The sequence below is a fragment of the Pimephales promelas genome, chromosome 13 (assembly GCF_988280905.1).
Source record: "Pimephales promelas chromosome 13, fPimPro1.hap1.1, whole genome shotgun sequence".
Taxonomy (NCBI): domain Eukaryota; kingdom Metazoa; phylum Chordata; class Actinopteri; order Cypriniformes; family Leuciscidae; genus Pimephales; species Pimephales promelas.
Genome location: NC_142781.1, coordinates 13284689 through 13308388, shown reverse-complemented (window position 1 = coordinate 13308388; position 23700 = coordinate 13284689). Strand labels below are relative to the sequence as shown.

The 23700-nt window shown below is 37.7% G+C and overlaps 1 protein-coding gene across 1 annotated transcript in view; it reads left to right on the top strand.

Annotated features, from left to right (window-relative positions):
• The first annotated feature begins 390 nt into the window (after positions 1–390).
• flrt2 (fibronectin leucine rich transmembrane protein 2) overlaps positions 391–23700 on the top strand; it is a 44300-nt gene continuing 20990 nt past the window's right edge. The window contains exon 1 of the mRNA XM_039692284.2: positions 391–685. The gene's annotated coding sequence lies outside the window, so the exon portion shown is untranslated. The remainder of the gene's footprint in view (positions 686–23700) is intronic.

Here is a 23700-nt window from a genome sequence, read left to right as displayed (position 1 = left end):
AAGCTCATAAGGGTTGAAAGGCCTTAGGAACCATGAGTTATATTTTGATCCAAGGATATAAGGATCAGATGACGATGTTGTTTTATATGTTGCACTACAACAACATTGTACATGATCCAATCCCAGTTTTTCCCGGACTGTCGCCCGAGGGAATTCTGTGTGTGTCCCCTCGCTGGTTCATTCTCTCTGAGCTCTGACATCCTGCGGCATGCCTGACCGCATTGTTCAGCGGGACGCGACCCCATGACCCGCTCCTTCTCCTCGAGTCGTATCTCAGGCTCACTTTCAGAATATGCCTGCCCTCCGAATTCCAGTACGAGGCTGAAACATGAGCCCGGACCCAGTGAGCTCATCGACAGGCGTGGACTTACAAAATAACAGTGAAAAAAGAAAAGAGAGAGTGTGCGAGAGATGGAATGTAGGAACAAAAGACAGGTTAGACAGCGCCGGACTCGGCTCCTGAGGGGTTAAGTTACACGCAGCCTAAACATAAGGAAACACAAAGGTGCGTTGTGCTCACGAGACTCATTCTCGGGGACCGACGGCGCGAGTCTCAGCGGGAGCTTCTTCTTTTGAGTTCAGGAGTTTCGTTCTCCCCTGCTGGAGTCGGTGTCGAAAACAGACGTAATTCCAGAAGGCTCCCGTTGCCCTTCTGACCTGCTGTGACCGAGAGGCTCCGGGATAAGTAAGTGGCTTTCGCTTAAAGACCATCTGAGCGTGGATTGAAAGAATATGCACTGGAGACTTTCGTAACAGAATTATCAAAACTAATTGTGGCAATTACAAAATATGTCATGCGGATGAAAAGGTAGCTTGGAAACAATGGTTATGACAGGCTGAGGCTGTTCATGTGGACAGGCTTTTTAAACTTTAATTCATTACAGTATAATAGGATATACGTTTATGAATTATTTAGCCATCTTCATGTCTTTTTTTTCCCCCAGAACATTAACTGTTGGATACTGTATCGCTTTCTACCATTCAACACTTGTTTGGATGTAGCACAAGCGTGTGTGTGATGTGTGAACTGTGTTGTGTGTGGAAGAATGTGTGATACAGTTGATTAAACTTAAATACCAGAGTAAGTACAGTATATGATTTAAATAACTTGCGGGGAAAACGGTTTCTGTTCCGCTAATGATTACACGCGTGTATTAACGTTTTAAAGCGCTGCACACTACATTGGCAAAAAAAAAGATTAAGTTATTCAATGAGGGAAACTCACAAAAGATAAGTTATTGTGATGCCATTCTCTCCAGTGCTGCAAAGTTCATATGATGAGTCATATGTTATTTGAAACTACAACGAAAATAGAATAGTGAGAAACCAGGTTTAATGCTTGATGTGATCGTCTGCAGGGATCATCACTCGAACATTATATTCTGATGTTTTTGCTATTACGACGGTGTTCCTTCCAGATTGACTGTTGAAGTGTACCTTGAATGCGAATCTGCAAAGGGCATAAATGGAAATGTGTCTTGCACCCGTTATTCACCAAGTTCTACACATAATCCGCTCATGTTTATTAAACATTATGGGGATTATGCTTTCAGCTATTAATATGAATGTCATTCTGAAAACTGAAAAAAACAGAAAACTTACTTTTAGTTTAGTTTAGTTCAGTTTAAAGTTTAGTTAATTTACTGCTTAGTAAAGGTTAGGTATGGGATAGGACAGGATTATTGGATGTAGAATATAGTCATTCAGAATTAGGCATTAATGTGTTTTTTTTTTAAGTACTAATAAACAGCCGATATGGTAGTAATTAGGGCTGATTATTGACACAAATTTCACAATTCGATTCGATTTCGATTCACAAATGGCAAATTTTCTCAAGGAAATCAAATCTCTTAGCTAATGCTATAAACTATGGGAGTCGAGTTGTAGCCTACTAGGCTTCATTAGCCTAATATGAAGGTAATAATTAACTGTTTTGTAGCTATACAAACACTTAAATTACACTTTTATTTATTTTTATAATAAGAAGATTATATGAAATATAAACATTTAAATGGTGACTGTCACAAAAACTTGCCAGATTTATTCAAATATGCATTAAATATTGAAAAAACATTAAGATTATAATGCATATGCAATATGCTGTATATATTTAGCAAAATGCTCCTTATTTTTTCTAGCTGACTAACGAGTTTATGTGGGTTTTCTGAGGTGATGCATGACATTGATTACAAGCTGTTTAACTGACGTCTTTCTACGGTTGAAACGCTGATTGAGCGAATCAATGTGACATTATACGGATTTCGATAAGTTGCACTCTATCTTTTAACACACTTTCTAATGCTCAATCATGCTTATTTTGCGCTGTAACTGGTATTATTAACCCGGAAGAGAGATCAGCGCTGCTGCTTCTCTTGAGCTGCGCCAGAGTGATCTCACGCCACAGCGCCAAAACGTTATTTATGTTTTTGAATTTCTAAAGAAAATGGACATAATTTGAAAATTGAGACTTTGTTTTATATCAATAGTAACAAAGGACAATTGCGATTTTTTGGATGCGCGCAGCCACGATACAATGTTCCATTCATTCAAATGAAACAGGATGACTAATCGATTCTTGAGATTTAAGAATCGATATCGGTTCGTAAAAATGAGAATCGATTAATATCGAGAAATCGATATTTATTACCCAGCCCTAGTAGTAAAATGCATGCTATAATAAGCGATATGGGAACTGGTCCCCAAATTAAAGTGTTTCCTTACTATCTTTGGTTATGTTAGACCAACGCATTGAATACGTGGAAACTGCTTTGGCTCTTAAACCAACACTTGAGTTGCTTGAGATTTCCTCAGAACAAACTTTTCTCAATGACTTTTAACCAACCGGCGTAGCAGTTCCCTTCCAGTTCACACAGGTGTAGTTCATCACATTAACTACATGTTTCACAATCAGAGAGTGTCACAATACTTCATTTTGAACACTTAGGCTACTCTATTATTTTATCATTTAACTTTTTATTTTATTTTTGAGAATACTGTATTTGTGAAGCAAAAAAAAAAAACCTTATTTCGACTCAATATTTTATTACCCGTGCACAAACATTCATATATTTTTAATTGTAGCTTAAGTGCCCATAACATTTTGAGCCACTGCACATTAATTATTTAATTCAAGCAAAACCAAAAGCGTATACTAAATAAATAAATTCTCTTTAAATGTATAAATGTTTTGATGATATGACATTTCAGCAGTCATCCAGCAGTAAAGTACAGTGACGGTCAGACCAGTGCCGCGAGTTGAGAGCACGGTTCATGAATCAGATGTTTTGTGAAGCAGGACCCGGCCTGAAGGCACGGCTCAAATATGCAAGAGTGCAGAGGGCGATGTCTAGTCGCAAAATGCCAGCACAAGCGCTTAACTGTTCTGAAGCCGACCCAAAAATAGTCTCCTGCTTCTTTCGAGTCCCCCCTTCAAACAGACTCTTATGATCTTAAGATGACCGCGAGCCCTCCCGCAAGAAAAGAAAAAACAAACACCGTGAAGAGAGGGCTAATGTAATTAAGCTAAAGCGTGGGGTAGGGCATTCATTTAATTAAGTCAGCTATGCTTGTTCCTCAACCACCATCAATCATTACAACTGACAGGTCATGCAGCGCTTGGTTTGTTATTCCTCTTAATGCTGAACTATCACAAAAAAAAAAAAAAAGCCATGTTTTACAATGCAGAGCATTTTGGCTGAATCATGAGGCGGAGAGTTAGGCGCTGGGTTTTTTTTTTCCCCTCGCTTTTAAAGAGACGATAGATTGTGATAAATAATAGAGGCACATTTACATATTCCAAATGATCACTGTAACTCCACAGGAGACAGATAAAAACTTTCAAAAATTGCAAACCAATCAAAATAAAAAAAGGCATAGATATATCATATAACTCCTTAATATAATCAATTGTGTTTCTTCCCATTATTTTATAGCACTAAATGTAATGTGTTAAAATGACAGCCCTAACAATTCCAATGGCCATGGCATAATTTTAATAATAACACAAATATGAATTATCATTCATATTTTTATGCAATCCAGATTGTTTCAAAGAAGCTTTCCAGTGGTAACAAGTCCGTTCATCAGGTCATCAATTATCAAATTAGTTCATTTCGCCTATAAAGCAGTTCTGCACAAATTATGTCATTGTCCAGCTCAGTTCAGTTCTCATATAACAGCATCAGTACAGGCAGATCAATAATATTGTTAAATATTAAGTATATCCACAACTAAGAAAGCCAGAGGCGACTGTGGCGAGGAATCCAAACATCATGTGACAGAATGGAGAGAAAAGCCTTTGGAGAAACCAGGCTCAGTCGGGGAGCCAGCTCTCCTCTGGCAAACGAACGGACACGGAGTCATTATGATTCAGGCAGCATCTCAGAATTGAGGTCGAGATCGGCAGCGTTCAAACATTCATCCAGTTCCTTTTGTTTGAAGATCGATTCTTCACGCCGGTATGGAGCCGGAGCTGGTCATGGGGTCATTTTAAGACATTAATTTAGGACTGAGCGGAGGACCTGTCTGGTTCTTGTGGTCTCTGCTGAGGATCTATGCCAATGGCTATTATTATTTATTCATTTTAAAGTGCCACACAACTCCTTTGACATAAAACCTAATTTACATCGCTGTCATTGTTCTTTTTAGATGATTCCAAGAAGATAAAAACACAATAGTGAAGAAATATATGCCTGCATGGTAAAAGTCAGCAGGAGGGATGAGAACGAGAGAAAATAGACAGAACATCAGGTTCAGACCATCTCAAAAAGTATGTAGCAGCTTTTTTTTTTTTTTTGCCCCCAGTGACGAGTTCTATGTATTCAGCATAATGAATTGTGAGAAATCAGGCGTAGATGCATTTTTTAGAGAACTAGACAAGCTATTTGTTTTGTATGAGTCAGTGTATATATATATATATATATATATATATATATACTGTAAAAAAATATTCTTGGTTTAACTTAAAAAATAAGTAACCTGGCTGCCTTAACTTTAAGTTCATTGAAATTGAAAAATTGAGTTAATACAATAAAGGAGATTGATCAGAAACTCAAATTATTATGTTATCTGAACCACATAAATTATTTAAGTTGATTTGACAGAAGAAAAAAAAACATTATGATAACAAATAAATTTTTTACAGTATTTATATATATTAGGGCTGTCAGTTTAACACGTTATTAATGGTGTTAACGCAAAAACCATTTTAACGGCGTTATTTTTTTTATCGCGCGATTAACGGTCTTTTTGTCCTAGCAAACTTTGTAGTTTTTTCACATGCTTTTGCAACAGGACGCGGCATGCGTCCTGATCCATTTTGGCGTCTCGTGCTTGGCATCCACTCAAAGCCGGCTCACAAGCCGAAACGTGTGTTTGCGGCGTGCCTGTTGTTTTGTTTACGGTCTAGATTCGCTTGCGCTTTGGTCGAAGAAGCAACAAAACATCCTTGCGCGGCGCAAGCCATTGAAATGAATGGGTTCAGAGCGCAGCGCGAGGAAGTTTTGTGCCACACACACTCGTTTCGGCTTGCGAGCCGGCCAAATAGTAACGTTACGTTTTGAGTGAATGATGATCGCGACACGCCGAAATGGATGCTCTTAGAAGATTCTGAATGGAAAGTTTACTTTTAAAAAGTTGCAAAATTGTCCCATTGACAAGATCAAGTGATCTGTGTGTTTTGTCATTGTGAACTGAGCGATCATGATCGCAGCACGTCCAGTCTGAAACACCACTTGATGATGACAAAGCAAACAAACACACAGATGATGCGAATTTTCCACCCCCTCGTCAATATCAGGACCTCGTCAGTATTTCTTTCACCCTTTTATTGATAGACAGTGTTACATTGTGTGAGAGATTATTTATATATGTTAGTGTGAAATTGAGCACTATTCCAATGTTATTTTCAATACTAATAATAAAAAAAACATTTGCACTAAACAAGCCGATCCACTTTTCCTTGTTGATTCCATGTTGCATTAAAATGAGAAAAAAATAATGCAACAAAAAGAAATCAAAAGACATTTAGAATAGATAAAAATATGCGATTAATCGTGAGTTAACTATGACATTAATGCGATTAATCGCGATTAAATATTTTAATCGTTTGACAGCACTAATATATATATATATATATATATATATATATATATATATATATATATATATATATATATATATATATATATATATAATGTCTGTTAGATCTGATGTGTATATTATGACATTCTGGATAAGTTCCATCTGAAGTTCCACATCTGCGGCCCTCACCTGTGCACTCTGGACTCTGGGTTTCATTTTAACCGGCCGAATTACAATACCACACTCAGCTCAATACCTGGAGTTGGTCAGGTCCACAGGCAAGCTGATCCCCTCCCCTATGCCCTATGGAGCAGTGGGGTAAAGGGAACTGGCAGACTGCCCCGAACGGAGGGTGGGGATGTGGGCCATTGCTGTTCTTGACAACCTCTGCTCATGCTGACCAGCGGGAGTGCTGGTGAAAGCAGGCTGAATTCTTCCCAGACACAATGCACAGACTCTCTTATGGGTCCGCAAGTTCTGAGGAACCTCTGTGACGAGATTCAGGCTGAAGACGGGGCATCCATCCCACCTTTCACTCTCTAATTAGGCACTTCTTTTGTTCCTCGGTTATTTTCCCCCCCTTCAACAACTGCTTCACAGCAGGGTTTTTTGAGGTGTAACAACACACCACACGTTTCTCCAGGAAAAGAGTAGGCAGCTGTCGGAATAACAACCTCATCAAAGGATACGCAGTGTCAAAGGAGGGCTATTCATATATTTTTGTTGTTAGTCAAATCCAAGTGCAATAAGCAAAGGCAAAAGAGGACTTGGCGTATTGAAGGAAATATTGGCGTGATCAAGGGAAAAAGACAACCCAAGAGTTTGTTCTCAGATGGGCATATGGAGGATATTAAGGATTTTTTTTTTTTTTGGTGTAGATTGACACTGAAACCCTTGTGAAACACGAGTCAAGATGACAGCAGCTTAAGGCGGGAGTCTATCTTCCCACACATTGTTTCTGATACACTTTTTTTGTCTGCCACCTAATAAAACACAAGCGCACAGTGCTGCATGACCACATGTAGGCCATAATTGGTTTCTACCGTACGTATCTCACAGACTGTGTTTAGTGTTCATGAAGTCGACCGATAGAACCAGAACCCACTTCTTTGGTGCCGGTGGAGATGTAGGAGAAGAAACCGCAAAGTGATTGGATTACATCCGGACCGTTGTGTCCGTGTATTGTGCTCCTGGTCTTGGGTTTGAGTTGTATTAGATTTACTCCAGATTTCCACTTGTGGTGCAGACATCCCCTTTTTTTTTCTGGCTTTATCCAGTTATGTCTGGGTTCAGCTCAGCATGACCGGGGCTGTGGGGCTCTAATGCACATCACTGATGCCACCTGCAGTTTGAACAGAACCAAGTGACTGGCCTGCTGTCAGAACCTACTTCCCGGCACTGGGACACTAATCGAAAACAAATTTGGGTTTAAGCTCAGGCAGTTAACGCGGCTTTGCAGAAATGTTCACACTGTGCTGACAAGTCAAAAGGGCTGGTTTGATCATGTTTTGCTTTTAGACTCGCATATGTTGTTAAAGGGAATGGTAAATTGGTTTAGTCGTGGTCCTCAAACTTGTCAGGCCAAGTTCCGAGGCTGATAAAATCACAATGACGACCAAACCAATGTTGTTCTTTTTCAGCATAAAAAATAACCCTGACATATCTGAATACAAGGACAATCTGTTAGAACTTTATTAATATCCATTTTCTTGACACAGAACTCCAGTTTGGGGGTAACACATTAAAAGGAATGTGAGTAATCAGATTCCTTTTTTTTTTCAAGTAATAAATAATGTAACGCAGTACCTTTTTATTGAAAAAAACTGTTTTCAATAAAAAACAAACAACCAATACTGTCATATGTGAGAAATAATAACGGAAAAGTTATGTAAGATAACTTTCCATTAAAAAAAAGTAACTAACACAATTAGTTACTTTTTTTTCAGAGCAATTTGCAACAAATTTCTTTTAAAAGTAAGTTTACCCAGCATTTTATATATATATATATATATATATACATACACACACACACACACACACACACACACACACATACATTGAATTAAATGTGACAGTTTGAACTAAAAAAAAATGTGTGTGTGTGTGTGTGTGTATATATATATATATATATATATATATATATATATATATATATTTGTGTATATATATTTTTGGAGTGATTTCTGATTCAAAATAAATCCATACCATTGTGAAATAGCACAAAAGCAACAAAAATAACAATTACAAGTCAATCCTGTTACTAAACTGTTATTACATGTCGATCGCACCTTTAAAAACCTAAAATGTCTAGAAGCGCTTGCAACGTCTGTCAGATCGGATACATTATCAATATTGTACTGAAAAGCAGGTCACTTTTTTTAAGCGTGTGGTTGTTCGCCTACAGTATATTGAACGGCAAAATGCCACTCGCGGATTTTCATTTTTAGTTTTCTAAAGTTCCAGAATCATGTCGTGTACCACCTGCAGGGTGAATTGCCCCACAGTTTGAGACGTCTGAGCTGCATTAAGCTTATTTGGTTGTTGATGTGCCAAGATCACTATTCTCCATAGTGTGGTCTCTCTTTTTCTTCTTGGTCTGTTTGCTTGAGAGCGAGGCTTGCTGTGAAGAAGCGTCGTGGCAGCATTTGTTCAGCTGGGTCGTGGTAGGATCGTATAGCTTTGGCTGTGATCCTCTTTGGGATGGCAGGAGCTCCTTTCTGGGTACGGGCTTCAATTTCAAATCCCTCAGCACATTGCCTTGCGATTGTTTCCTATTACAATCTATTGTGGAAAAATGTAAGATTCCATGAGAGGAGAGTCAGTTTGTGTTGGCCCTGCACAGTGTCGGTTGGTTTCAGACGCCGTGGCAACAGTTCGATCCCGTATTCTGTGTCGGATTCAATCCTAAAAAGCTGTTACCACTTTTTTTTTAACCCAAACATATCAAGATGACAACGGCAGAGCCAGTTCATTGTCTCTCGGGTATATAGACTTACCAACACTATACTACAACAAGCAGCTTCAAAGAGCAGCACAGTTGCAGACGACCTAGAATGACATTGCTCTGTCAAACTGATTGTCCTTGCATGTGGAAATGAGTTACATGGAGTTTTCTGTAATGTGTTCCTGCTGTGTCAGCATTCAGAATGTGCCTCGTTTAAGCAAAATCGGATTTAGAGTGTATTCTAAATGATAAGTAGATTTGTTTAACAGCTCAAAGAATTTTTTTTTTTTTTTTTTTAAATTGACATATTTGCCCCAAACATAATTACACTTGCATTCAAATAACATTGAGAAGCTTTTGTTTATATATATATATATATATATATATATATATAAAATTAAAATAAATAGTACGTCTTGTTTTTCTACATATAAAAAAATAGAATTAAAATAGTACGTCTTGTTTTTCTACAAGCAAAAGTCACAGATTTAGCATGTGTGTGAGTTTCCATTCCTCCCTGTGAACGGTGGACTTCAATTATTGTGATTGGCTAGAAAAGCAAGGGAAGATGGATTCTGACTGTTTTTGATCTGGACCTCTTGTCGATACACACAGACGCTATGACAAATTATGACTGCGAGGGTCAAGCATTCTCCGTAACACACATGCAATGCTAAGTCAGTAAAATTAAAGGAATCCTGCTGCTGAACAAAAATCCACAATCACATCTCAAGTGAACAAGTCCTTTACAATAGTGAATAAAATTTTGTAGTTTTGAGCTCTTCTAACTACAGTGAGAGTGAAAAGTACTCACAGAAACACTCTTTTCATATTCCATATGCCGTGATGTCAAGTAGTATTTGATGTTGTTGAAACTTGAGAGAAAATTGGCTAAGAGAAAAAGAAAAAGACAAACGTGCAAAGCACCCACCCTACACAAGACTGTAAAATAAACGAGCGATCTGCCATATGCGGGTTTGACGTCTAGATCAATGTAACTGGACATGTGTTGTTGAAACTTCACTACAATCACACTGGCATTCCATATCTTATCAAAAACAAGATGTGGATATAGGGTTGTCTACAGTCTGTGTGGAAATTATTTCTAGCAACATAGCAACCACGGCAGACAAAGACTGAGTTTAACTGCCAATTAAGCCACACGTTTACATTTTGGACTCAGAAAAGCAAGATGCTTGACATTTCCCTTGAAATGAAGCAAACATTGACACATTGACAGAGCATGTTCTGTATCCCATTTTAAATATACATATATACAAAACATATAATATAGCATACATACTCTTATCCTCCATGTATATATATATATATATATATATATATATATACTGTGTGTATATATATATATATATATATATATATATAGTATATATACTGTGTATATATATATATATATATATATATATATATATATAGTCAATGTAATTTGAGCAATTGATTGTTGTGACATGCATTGTGATAAACACACACACGCACACACACGTGTGTGTTTATAACATCGATGCATACATGATAAATACATATATAAATATATATATTTTTTAATTTATATATAAATATAATTAAAAAATATTAATATATGTATTTATTATGAATGTATCATTGTTGTGTAAACACACAATGCTATATGCTACATAAATGCATATATATATATTTAAATATTACAATTTTATTTAAACAACAAATATTCAAATATGCAGTTGGTATAGTTATAGTTAAAAATAAATGTTATAATAAAATGTTTTAAGCTGAAATTAACAACAAGAAAAAAAAAATACTGAATTATACCGAAATAAAATAACTTAACTAAAAAGTTGCAGTAAACTTACTAAAACTTAAATTAAAGCTAACTATAAATACAATAAAAAACGAATACAAATGAAAACAGCACAACACAATTGCTAAAACAAATTAAAGTGAAATTGAAAATAGAAAAATAAAAATTGTCAAAATTGTACAATGCACAAGCTTGAAGCATATTCTGTGTATGTGTGTCGTTGTGTATCCACTCGCGAGAAGTCCACAGCAAATAAGAAAGGGTGTGGATGGCTCAAGACATAGGAACTGTGAAAACACCTACCACTTACTGCACAGTGGAAACTGTAAAAAGCCTCCATCTAAATGACCTGAGGCTGAGGAACACCTACATTCACAAACACACACGCCGTACACACACAGAGGGCTTGTGTATAGTGAGCTTCTTGGCCGAAAACTAACCGAAAGCTAAAGGAAATAAAAAGATGCCTTCACTGGCTTGTGGGGGAGGACGTGAAATAAAGGAAAACTTTTCAAGGGACGGGCCAAAATATGAGCCGCTCTGAGGGAATATCTCGGCGCTAAAGTTTGTAGGGAATACCGGTAAGCACTAATGTTTTTACACACGTAGTTTTTTTATATCTTGCCTCCGCGCTGCCTACTTTAAAATACATGGAATAGATAATCAACAACAAAAGAGCACTATGTCTTGCTTTAAAAAGGTGTGCTCTTAGATTAAATCGAAGAACTGCTTTTCTATGCCTTCTCTCTCTGTAAATGTTATGTATACAGTTCTGGTAAATGTGATTACTCATAACAAACATATTTCAGTTTCCTGTTAATAACTGTTCCATGAAAACCGCATCTTGTATTCTATGAGCACAATTTATATGTTCATCTTTCACCAAAAACCCGCCGCAGAAGATCCCACATTTTGCCCTCTGGGATAGAATTAGTAAAATCTCGCTCTGCCATTCCAGCACCATGAAGTATATCATGTGATTTACGATTCCCTGTCACGCGTTTTTTTTTTTTTTTTTCAAATGAAAGGATCTCTGCCTATTCAAAAGAAATATGCCACACAACCCCGACAATTGTGGATGTTACTGCTGCCAAGTCTCCCACGTGTATAAGCGTGCTCTAATTCATTTCAGCTTTATCCAGCCATTTGCATTGAGCGAGGGGCCTTAGCAACACAACGGAAACAAAATGCTTCGAATGATTTTCAAATGTTTAAGCAGGTTTTAAGGGATTTGGGAGATGGCAAGTGGGTGTTTGAGTGTCTGACAGACAATTGGAATAATCAAATGCATCTCAGGTTTACAGAGGCTGAAGTCAAGAATTGATCTTGTAATTCAGTTAACGAGCTCACAGACGCTTTTTTTTTCTTCAGAACAATTGAAGAAATGTAATCCGAAGGTCGAATGGCTGCTGTTTGGTGCAACATTATCAATAAGTAGGATTCTGTTTTTTTTTTTTTTTTTAATCTGTACTACAGCATTTTACAAGCTGAGTGTTTGTTTGTAGCAGGAAGGGTGACCAGATGTCCTCAGTGGACACTCCTAGTTTTTTTAATGTGCTAAATATAGCATTTTCGTCTAAAAAGACATGTACAAATCACACACACAGTATGCAATTTCAATTAGGATTTACTTTGAGTTTTCAAAGAAGAAAAAAAAAGACAATTAAATGTCAACTTTTCCTCAGAGGTTCTTAATTCAATTTGGTTCATTGAATCAAATGCAATCTGTCAAGCAGCTACGCATACTGAAAACATGCAAAGATGTAAAGTGCTATACATAGTGAATTTAGTTTTTGCTTAGACGTTTAGGTTTATCTTTATTGTACTGCAATAGATCCATTCATTAATAATTAAGTAGGCTATTGATTAATTAGTATTATGTTCATTCAGCGAGGATGCATTCAATTAAAGGGATACCTCGGGATTTAGCAATATGCTTTGTTTTTGTAAGAAACCTGTAGTATTTTCGAATTACCATGCTTTCCACCCTCATATCCTCCTGAGACGAAAGATAAGTATTTTTTTTTATGTAACAATCGTCATTATGCGTCTTCTGAGGATTTTTTGGCCAGAGGCTAAAGACTACACTCAGTAGTAGGGGCTATCCCGCATGTTAGAGGGTGGGATCTCACTCACAGAATGTACACATAGTGTCAGCCATCTTGTTTTCTCAGAAGCTAAGCAGGATCTTGTTCTGTGGAGAAAGCTGAGTAGTAGGGGTTACTATCCTCTTTTTCCCGAACATGTCCGGACGTCGATATCGTACAAAATGTCTGTGATTCAGCTATTGCTTTCTATGGTCGCCATTCGTTGTTCACATGGACAGATTTTGTTTCAATCTAACTGAATTCATTCCTATTGGTGAATCTGAATGTAGTGTTTACATGAACGCTAAACAAGTGATCGGTTGATGTGCGTTTTAACATTGCTAAGCAAATTCCCGCTCCTCCATGAGAGATACGAGACTGGTGCGTCTCACAGGAGTCACTCAACAGTAGGGCTGGGTAATAAATATCGATTTCTCGATATTAATCGATTCTCATTTTTACAAACCGATATCGATTCTTAAATCTCAAGAATCGATTAGTCATCCTGTTTCGTTTGAATGAATGAGACATTGTATCGCGGCTGCGCGCATCCAACAAATCGCAATAATCTTTGTCCTTTGTTACTATTGATATGAAACAAAGTCTCAATTTTCAAATTACGTCCATTTTTTTTTTTTGAAATTCAAAAACATAAATAGCGTTTTGTCGTTTTGGCGCTGTGTCGTGAGATCGCTCTGGCGCAGCTCCAAAGCAGCAGCGCTGATCTCTCTTCCGGCTTAATAATACCAGTCACAGCGCCAAATAAACATGAATGAGCATCTGAAAGTGTGTTAAAAGATAGAGTACAACTTATCGAAATCCGTATCATGTCACATTGATTCGCTCAAACTGCGTTTAATCCGTGGAAAGATGTCAGTTAAACAGCTTGTAATCAATGTCATGTATCGTCATATTTACCTCAGAAAACCCACATAAACTCGTTAGTCCACACTCGTTAGTGTTCTTCAATATTTAATGCATATTTGAATAAATCTGGCAAGTTTTTGACAGCCACCATTTAAATGTTTATATTTCATATAGTCTTCTTATTATAAAAATAAATAAAAGTGTAATTTAAGTGTTTGTATAGCTATAAAACAGTTAATGATTACCTTCATATTAGGCTAATGAAGCTTAGAAGGCTACAACTAGACTATATATATATATAGACCATAGTTTACAGCATTTAAGAGATTTGATTCCCTTGAGAAAAATTGCCATTTATTGTAACTGATATCCAAAATAATCGATATTGAATCGAATCGTAATCGAAATCGAATCGAATTGCAAGCTTGTGAATCGAAATCGAATCGAATTGTGAAATTTGTCTCAATACCCAGCCCTACTCAACAGTAATCACGCCACCGGCCTCGTGCCGTTCTCCCGCGGCCCTCACTCGTCCTGCTCACCTAACACAGTCTCATCCCAAGAAGTCATGTAACTGACGTGTTGGGACGTCTTTTGACCATACGTCAACATCCCCCTTTTTAGAGTACCCTTAAACGTCGGTTACATGACGTCATACAACTGACGCTTTACCTTTAATGTCAGTTAGGTGACAGGGTAGGTTTAGGGTTAGGTTTAGGTCTGGGGTAGAGTTAGGATCCGATAACGTCATCTACCGACGTTTAAGGGGGCCCTAAAAAGGCGGATATTGACGCATGGTCAAAAGACTGTTATATGACGTCTTGGGATGAGACTGCGCTGGCTCACCACAGTAAACATAATGAATGGCAACTGCAGAACGCAAAAGCCGAATCCCGGACATTTTGGGCAATCTTGAAATCCCAGGCAGAATCCCGAGTTATTACTCAATTCTAATTTGTTAAATTTAATAAACAATATTGATTGTAATCTGTTGCCTCAATTTAATTGATTAGATTCAACATATTCAGTCATATTCATTTTTACATTGGTTTCAAGGTTGTTTGTAACATCAGCATCATCAAACAGCATTTTTGAGACTGACTTTGGTTCACTGCACTTTTAAAGAGAAAATACTTAATGGTGTTGACTTATAAATTTGCACATGGTTTGTCTTAAAGCACATTAAAAACACCGCATAGACACATAAACAACATTAAAAGCTTGATTCTCACCACAGGGGAACTTGCGTCATGGCAGGGCATTAAAGTCGACTAGTCTGTGCAAACCCTTGTTGTCATTTCAGAAATCTGGTCACCTTATAATGAGTAACAGATAGGCCGGTAATGCGCGGCTCTCACTGACGTTGTGTTATTAAAGCAATTATCACCCGACTGCTGAACCAAGTTCTGCTTGGCCCATCAAGTCTGCATCCCAGTCAAGGCAGGTCACCTCTGCTAAGGTCAGCGAGTGCTGCCCAGTGAGTAATGGTGCAATTGGTCTTTCTGCTGCATGAGTGGAAATGCTGAGCTATGCTGTGCCACAACAACAACAACAAAAATGGCTGCATTGACAAGACCAAAAGGACATAATTGCTGGGAAGTGGAAGAGTGTGTGTATCTATATGTGTGAGGTGGGGGAAGTGTTACCTGAATATGCCCTGTTTGTAATTAAATGCTGTCAAGCGGCTTTTGTTTTCGCCAGGGTTTTAGCATAAGAGATTAGCCTGTTAAGAAGAGAGAGAGATTGTTTTCTCTCGCCCGTAGCCACGGCTAGCCGGCAGCCAAGATAAACCAAGCCGAGGAGAGTGACGGCTTTCTCCCGTCGACCTGGTGATCGGGGCAGAGCTCGGATCGGATGGACGTTCTCGTGTTTCACGCCGGAGGAATAATAACAGTGACTTTCTGGCCGTGTCACTTAAAATGCCCTGATTAGTGTCGAGAAGAGCTGCGCTGGTGTCAGCAGTGCTGTTATGCCTGCAGGGCTGTAAGTGTGAGAGTTTGTGTGTCTGTGTACAGAACGAATAAAGGGCCCCATTGATAAGAACAAGTTCTTCTTGTTAACCTATCAGTTCAACTGGCCTGGAGCCAGCGCAGGCAGTCTAGAGGCATGTTCTCACATCGAGAGCGGTAACTGAAACATTATTGCTTGGTGGCCTAATAATATTACGCGTAGGAGTCCGACACGTCCACACTCCAGGTTTGGTCCAAGGTAAAAGCTAAAAGACATGATTCCACTGATTGTATGATTGCAAACTTAAAACAAATTTAAATAATAATAATAATAAAAATAGCACAAAATGTGATTTTTCCCTCATGTTTGAACTGTTTGGAGTTTAGTTGGCCATTGAGAAAAAGATAATAAGAAACAAAAAGATAATGATATAAATTACTATGAGTGCAAACTAGGAACAAACAAAGAAACAAACTCAGACTAAAACAAGTTATTTGTTTAAGTTGGAAGTTCAATTTCGCCTTGAGAAATATCATTACTGTATTTGTGTATAGGTGATACTCTCAAAATGAAATTAAATGATTTTATGGACTTTTATTACATTTTATGGCGTTCAACTAGAAACAGAAAACTTTTTTAATGAGTTTTGGCTGTCATTTACGAGCCTGATCTCATGAAAGTTCGTATCTATAGCAAGAATGTTATTTCTCGTGCCATTTATACGCCCAAACTAGTTTTTGCATGTATATGGTACGAGTTTTTCGCGCGCATATGATACGCACTTTTTGGCGTATAATAGGTACGAACGACCCCTCCCCTCCCCCCTAAACCTACCCAGAGGGTTTTCAGTGCGTAGCATATGCACGCAAAAAACATTTTTGGCGTATAAATGCCACGAGAAATGACAATCGTGGTATAGATACGCACTTTCATGAGACTGTGTTGCATTTACACGACAACGGCGTTTTGGGGAGCCTGGAGATGCAAACTTTTGAAAATGGGTTTAAAAGTGCAAGTTTTTGAAAATGATAACGTTATCTTCTCTGTGCAAACTACAAAACACAAATTTGTGAAAAAAAATGTATTTCAATAAATTTCAAATAAACAGCACTGGTCCCACAAAAAAGCAAACCTCCAACAAGAAACAAAATGATGTTACCATTAAAAAAATGTTACAGCAAATCGGCATATTAGAATGATTTCTGGAGGATCGTGTGACACTGACTGATGATGATATTGAAAATTCAGCTTCGCATCACAACACAATTTAAATTAAATAAAACAAACAAACTGTGTAACAAAATAGAAAACAGTTATTTTAAACCGGGATAAAATTTCACAATATTACTGTTTTTAATGTATTTTCTTATCAAATAAATGCATAATAGACTTATTTCAAAAGCATTTTAAAAATCGTAATTTCAATAATATCAATACCATTTTTCTCTATGTAAACTAAATAAACACAAATTTGTGAAAACAGTAACGTCAAGCTTAGTATTATATTAGCATATTGCGTGTTCAGTATAGATGTGTGTGGTGTTTCTCTACAAAGTAGCATCGCCAACTACTGGCCTGATATGGTAAAACAGCATTTTTAGTTGTTAGTTACATGTGAATGGAAATAGTTTTAACAATACTGTCGTTTGTAAAAAAAAAAAAAAAAATCAAAAACGCAAAGAAAAAAGTTTACCTAAGAGTGCAAACTATTATAGATAGAAAGACAGACGGATATTTAGATAGACAGACGGACGGACAGACAGACACACAGACAGACACACAGACAGACACACAGACATAGAGATAAACATACAGATAGACATACAGACAGATAAACGTACAGATAGACATACAAATGGACAGACAGGATAGACAGATACCTAAACAGATACAATGAATCGCTCTTCTGGAAATTTGATACTCTAAAAAAAAAAAAAAAGAAAAAAAAATGATGACCCTGAGACTTAAAAGCTGAACTGGTTGATTGAATGGTTTAAATAAGCAAGGAGATTGTTGCAATTCCTGACACTGTTTTGCTATTTGTTATCAGATTCTCCCATGGCAACAACTCTCCTTTTGTTTTAATGACTGTACATCTATTGAACAAAATATTGGCTGCACCTGCACAACAGATAAATATGTCACCACAAAAAAAACCAACCAAACAAAAATAAAACCTGCAGACGACCTGCAACTAAGCTGATAGTGTGTGTGTGTGTGTGTGTGTGTGTGTTCACTCCGAGTATCTGTTTTTACAATGGTTGAAACAGAGTGATAGGGAATTTTGACAGCAAATCTCTTCAATTTAAACCACCTAATTAATCAAACGATCTCTCTCCACAACGACCTCCCTGTGGAGAATGTTTCTGGCAGATTTGAGAAACCATGATCCACAATTTGAACATGTCACATCACACAATTCCCTTTATTAAATTCAACTCTTGCCGTGCTTCATATGTTTTAGCAGACAACTCATTTATTTATAAAGAAAACGCTAAAGAGGATCAAGTAACGTGAAAGGTGATGGATTATAAGTCTGAATGTTTTAAGAATGCATTTAGCATTCAAACATTAGCTTCCATGTCATATCTTTCAACATTCTGAAGTCATTCGCATATTTCACCTCATACTCTGTGTTTTGTACTAAATATCAGAGAAGGAAATCTGGTGATGACTGATTGAAGTCTAACGTCATTTTTTTTTACAGCATTTTCTTTCAATTAACCTCCATTATCAATGGCAAGTAAAAATACACACGGAATGGTGTAATGCATTATGGTATTCCCATAACATGTAAAGGAAATCTGATGTGACAAACCGATGCATTTAACGTTTCAGAAGTTTCATGAAAGCTACATGATAACAGCGTCCCATTGGGCAAACCGCAAGACGGAACATATCAAGACCAATACATCTATGCATGCTAGAAACAAAGAAATCAGGATCTTGGCCAATGGCATAAATGTTTCAGATCTTAAAGCAGATATGGAAACCCAACCCCATTGTGAAGATTGGTAGCATTCCACATTGTAAGCCAATGCCTTTTGTAATTACATGAAGTTAGAAAGGAATAAAATATCGAGTTATACAGTGTTGTTCTGTAAAGGCAACGACACCCATGTCACTCTAGTCTTAGACCTGGAGTCGTGACCCCCAACCCGCTGAAGTAATCATCACAGGATAACATAATTCATGCACTATGTCAGTTTGGTAAAAAAACGTCAAATGGGAGAATAAATATAAATGCAAATCACTTGTATGGTTTAGCCGTGCCAGGAAATTTCTCACAAAGGTCTGATTGCCAAAATGATACATAGCGTTCAAATGTGAAACATCAAGGCGGAGAGCTGTCAAGCTCTGTTATATCATAATTCAGTTATGCATAATTATGGTGCGGTAGGAAAAAATCTTAAATAGAAGAGGAAACTGGTTTCATCTGAAAAAAATCAGGTTAAATTAAGATTATTTTGCTCCGCTGTGCGAATAAATGAATATTTCATCAGCCTCATATTTATTTCTGCCAAATAATTTGATTTAATTTGAACCTGATTTAACCCCATAACATTCAAATCACATGTCACTGCATAGAGCGTCCCCTGAAAAGTATTTAGACACACTTTATAACAGAATTGAATGTCTCACATTAAATAACACACCAGGTGGAACATTGGAAGACATGTGTTTTGGTTGGAACACACACACACTTTTGATAATAAAACAAAATTTATATTGTAGAATACTGTTTAAAAGTCTCTAACCACAGCTGCAGTTGCTTGATCAAAAAAAAAAAAAAAAAAAAAAAAAAAAACAGTACAGAGTAACATTGAGAATTGTTACAATTTAAAACAAGAAACATTTTGTATGATCATGAATAGGGTTGGGTATCGAGAATCGAGTATCGATTGGAATCGGGACTAACTTTTCGTTTTTCCCGGAATCGTTCAAAAGTTAAAATTCCGATTCCTAGTTTTGATATTCACAGTCCACCGAGCGGAAGAAGAAACTGCTGAACAACACCAACAAAGAAGCGTCTACCGGAAGTGTTGCCATAACCGCGCGTGTCGAACATGAGTACCTTACGTCGGCGATCCAAAGTGTGAAATCTCGGCAAAATGCAAAATTTGTGACAAATGGAGTATTTGTGACAGGAGTATTTCCTTCAGAAAGGATTATTTCCTTCAGAAAGACCGTTGGCAAGGTTAGTTAAACTTTTTTGACCCTGCCTCTTAAAAGAATCGGAATCGAGAATCGTTAGGAACCGGAATCGAAACAAGGAATCGGAATCGGAATCAGAATCGTTCAAATTCAAACGATACCCAACCCTAATCATGAATGTAGAAAACAATTGTGCTGCTTATGTGTTGATTTAGTGGAAAACTCATACATTTTAGGAAAATTCCTGAATAGAAAGTTCAAAAGAACAGTGTTTATCTGAAATAGATTTTTTTTGTGACATTTGACAACACAACTTAATGACCCCAAACTTTAAACACTTTAATCATCAAACTCGTTATATCAAAAATCATTAAGAAAGTAAAGTCCCCACGCAGACAATAATTTTATCCCTTAAAGGTCCCGTTCTTCGTGATCACGTTTCAAACTTTAGTTAGTGTGTAATGTTGTTGTTAGAGTATAGATAATATCTGTAAAATTATAAAGCTCAAAGTTCAATGCCAAGCGAGATATTTTATTTAACAGGAGTAGCCTACATCGAACGCCCGTTTGGACTACATCCCTCTACTTCTTTCTTTAATGACGTCAGTAGAACAGTTTTTTGACTAACGTCCGCCCACAGGAATGCTCCCTCAACTTCTTATAACTTACTGTGTTTACCAACCCGATCTCACGGGAATTCGTACGAATTTTACGAGGTGGCTAATTCGTAACAATTTGTACGAATGACCTACCCCTCACCCCGCCCCTAAACATAACCATCACGTGGGTTTAGACAAATCGTACAAATTCGTACGAGTGAGGTCGTATGAATTAGTACGAATTAGCCACTTTTGAATCACTCGTACGAATTGGTCGTGAGATAGCGTAGTGCGGTGATTTTCTGAAGTAATCTTGGTCCTGGTCCGAAACAGCAGACTTGTAGGTTATTAATGAATAATGGATACGTACAAGCAGATGACAAATACATTATAATAACTGTAATTAAAGTACTAAACTATACCTGTTCCATCTCTATACAGCACTCTGACTCTGTAGGCATTATTTTCCGACTATTTTCCGACTATATTATCATCATTCGTGAGATAAAATCGTCCTGAGAGACTGGTCGTGAGCTCATGAAGCTCCGCCCCTTGTGCTAGCTTATTTGCATTTAAAGGGCACACACTAAAACAGCGCATTTTTCTGAGCCCCCAAAAATGACAATTTAAACATGTTGTAAAAAAATATCTGTTAGGTATTGCTAATCTGCTGAAATAACAGTCTCTGTTTCGTCTTTTGACCATACGTCGTTTTAGGGTACCCTTTAACGTCAGTTACATGACGATCCTGGGACGTCATACAACTGACGCTTTACCTTTAACGTCAGTTAGGTGATGGGGTAGGTTTAGGTCTGGGGTAGGGTTAGGATCGCATAACGTCATCTAACCGACGTTAAAACGGCGGATGTTGACGTATGGTCAAAAGATATATATAAGATGGTCATATAACTGACGTCTTGGGATGAGATCTGTGCTGGCTGAAACTTCACATACACGTTCTGGGGACATTTGAGACTTATTTTACATATTGTGAAAAGGGGCATACTACGGGACTTTTACAACACAACGTTGATCACCATCATGACATATTTCAGCACTTTTTAGTTGAAAAAATAAATAAATCCATGCTTAAAAATGTCTTGAATGAAACTCTACACCCTTACCTCATTTAGTATATGCTGTTGAATGAAACTCTCCACTCACTCACACCAGCTCAGAGATCCACTCGTTGACGATCACACTTTGACGTGATTGGTTACAAGGTAGTTTGTGACGTCAGAAACACCAGCGATTTCAAACCGTGTTTTTTGAGACTGTCTTCGTTTCACTGCAGTTTTAAAGAGAAAATACTCAGCAATGCTGTTGACTTATGATTTTACACATGATTTGCTGAAAGCACATTAAAAACACCACATAAACATATAAACAACATTAAAAGCTTGATTTTCACCACAGGGGGACTTTAACTGTGAGGAAAATTTGTTTTTGTGTTTTTATTATTAATGATCTATTTCCTTTTAATTCAGTTAAATCCATTGAACATGTTGCTGGAGTGTGCAGATACTTTTAGGGGACACTGCGTATCTAGTTATGTGTGTTTTTTGTGCAATGCTTTAGTCCTCCAGCAGAGATATAATAAAGTCTACCACTGTGTTCAACCTGACCCTCAGGTTTCACTCAGGTGTTGCTACCTGGCTCGCTCCAGCTTCTCTGAATAATGAACGCAGGCCTGCGATCTCTTCATCTTGAGTCACGGTGACATGAGGACATGAACGCTGTAGTCCAGCTCTCTGGAACTGTGCAATTTATCTGAGGTGCCACCGTCTGAAGAGAGAGAGGGGGGGGGAAAATGAGTTAAATGGAGGATGCGAGGCATGAATTATACAAAGGGAACCAGGCACACGTTGACCTTGGCTCCCTTTAATTTTTCCTTGTTCATTTCCTTTCTTATTTTGAGGGATAGCTATAGCTAAAGCACAACGTCCCTCTGTGCAGTCGCAAGAAAGAACAGGGGTTGTTTCGGTTTCTGCAGGGCGATCGGCAATATGTCATTTGCAGCGTCACGCCTCGGTTGTTCTGAGCGGGGTGGTGGGATCGGACTGGCACTACTAAAAAAAAAAAAGACAGAGAAAGAGTAAAAGAAAAAAAAAAGAGTTTGTCAGAGGACCAACATGCCTTTGAGGTGCTGTGCCGCAGGAGGGGCCGATCGATCGCGTAAATCAATAAACTTTACATCATCACTCGCTGTGGCCCCCTCGGTGCAGTGCGGATCATAACATAACACACTTCCCAGTCACACAGAGTGTGTTTTAACACCAGTATTTCCATATCCCAGAATTCCTAGTAAGTCTCCGTGGGAGACATCCGAGACTCCTCTTTAAAAAAGTCGGCTCTGTGCGTGGAACAGTAGAGAAGCAAAAACTGTTTTCTGCTAAACCGCAGGGAGCAGATGGAGGTACAGATTGGGATGAAGGTTTTTTTTTGTTTTTTTTTCTTCTGAGTAAAGCCATACGAGGGAAAAATGTTATATGAGAATCTTTCTTATATTTAGCAGATGAGGGATACGATAGCGGTGGATCGTAAACAAACAATCCCAAGAGCCAGTGCAGGACGCGCTGCGAAACAGGCGCCTCCAAAAAAAAAACAAAAACAAAAAAAACTTCTTAATTTCGACCAAATCACATTTGTCTTGAGGCAAGGGAAGTATTTGGCCAATTTGTAAAATGTAAACAACAAAACTGCATGTCGGAGAGCTGACAAAAAAAGAAAAAAGTGCGGTCTGACTGCATCAAGCTGTATAAACAATCTCACGTTCACACCCATGTTGAGACACTTTCACTCACTGTAAACAATGGCAGCGCAAACACGGAGCAATTACCGTAAAAGTGGAACATAATCTTGAGACTCTATTAGATTCAGCACATAAATCGCTAACTTGTATGATGGGAGTGTCTGAAGCAATAAACCCAAATCAGACATGGCTTTCAGGTGTGAAATTGATTTTTTTTAAAGATGTAATCTGAGATTAACAGAATTATTATCCTGCCAAAGTGAATTTTAGTGTGGATGATTATCAGAGAGGCCAAGTGGCAAGTTAGTCGTCTAAACCCGTTCTTAAGGGCTTTAAAACAATTGTTTCATTGTTATAGCATCATATGAAAGCTAATAGCTTAACCGTTTGCCTTATCCTCAAATACAACGGTCTGTCTAGCTTTAAGGGATAGCTCTTTCACAGTGGCGGTTCTACACTGTAAAACA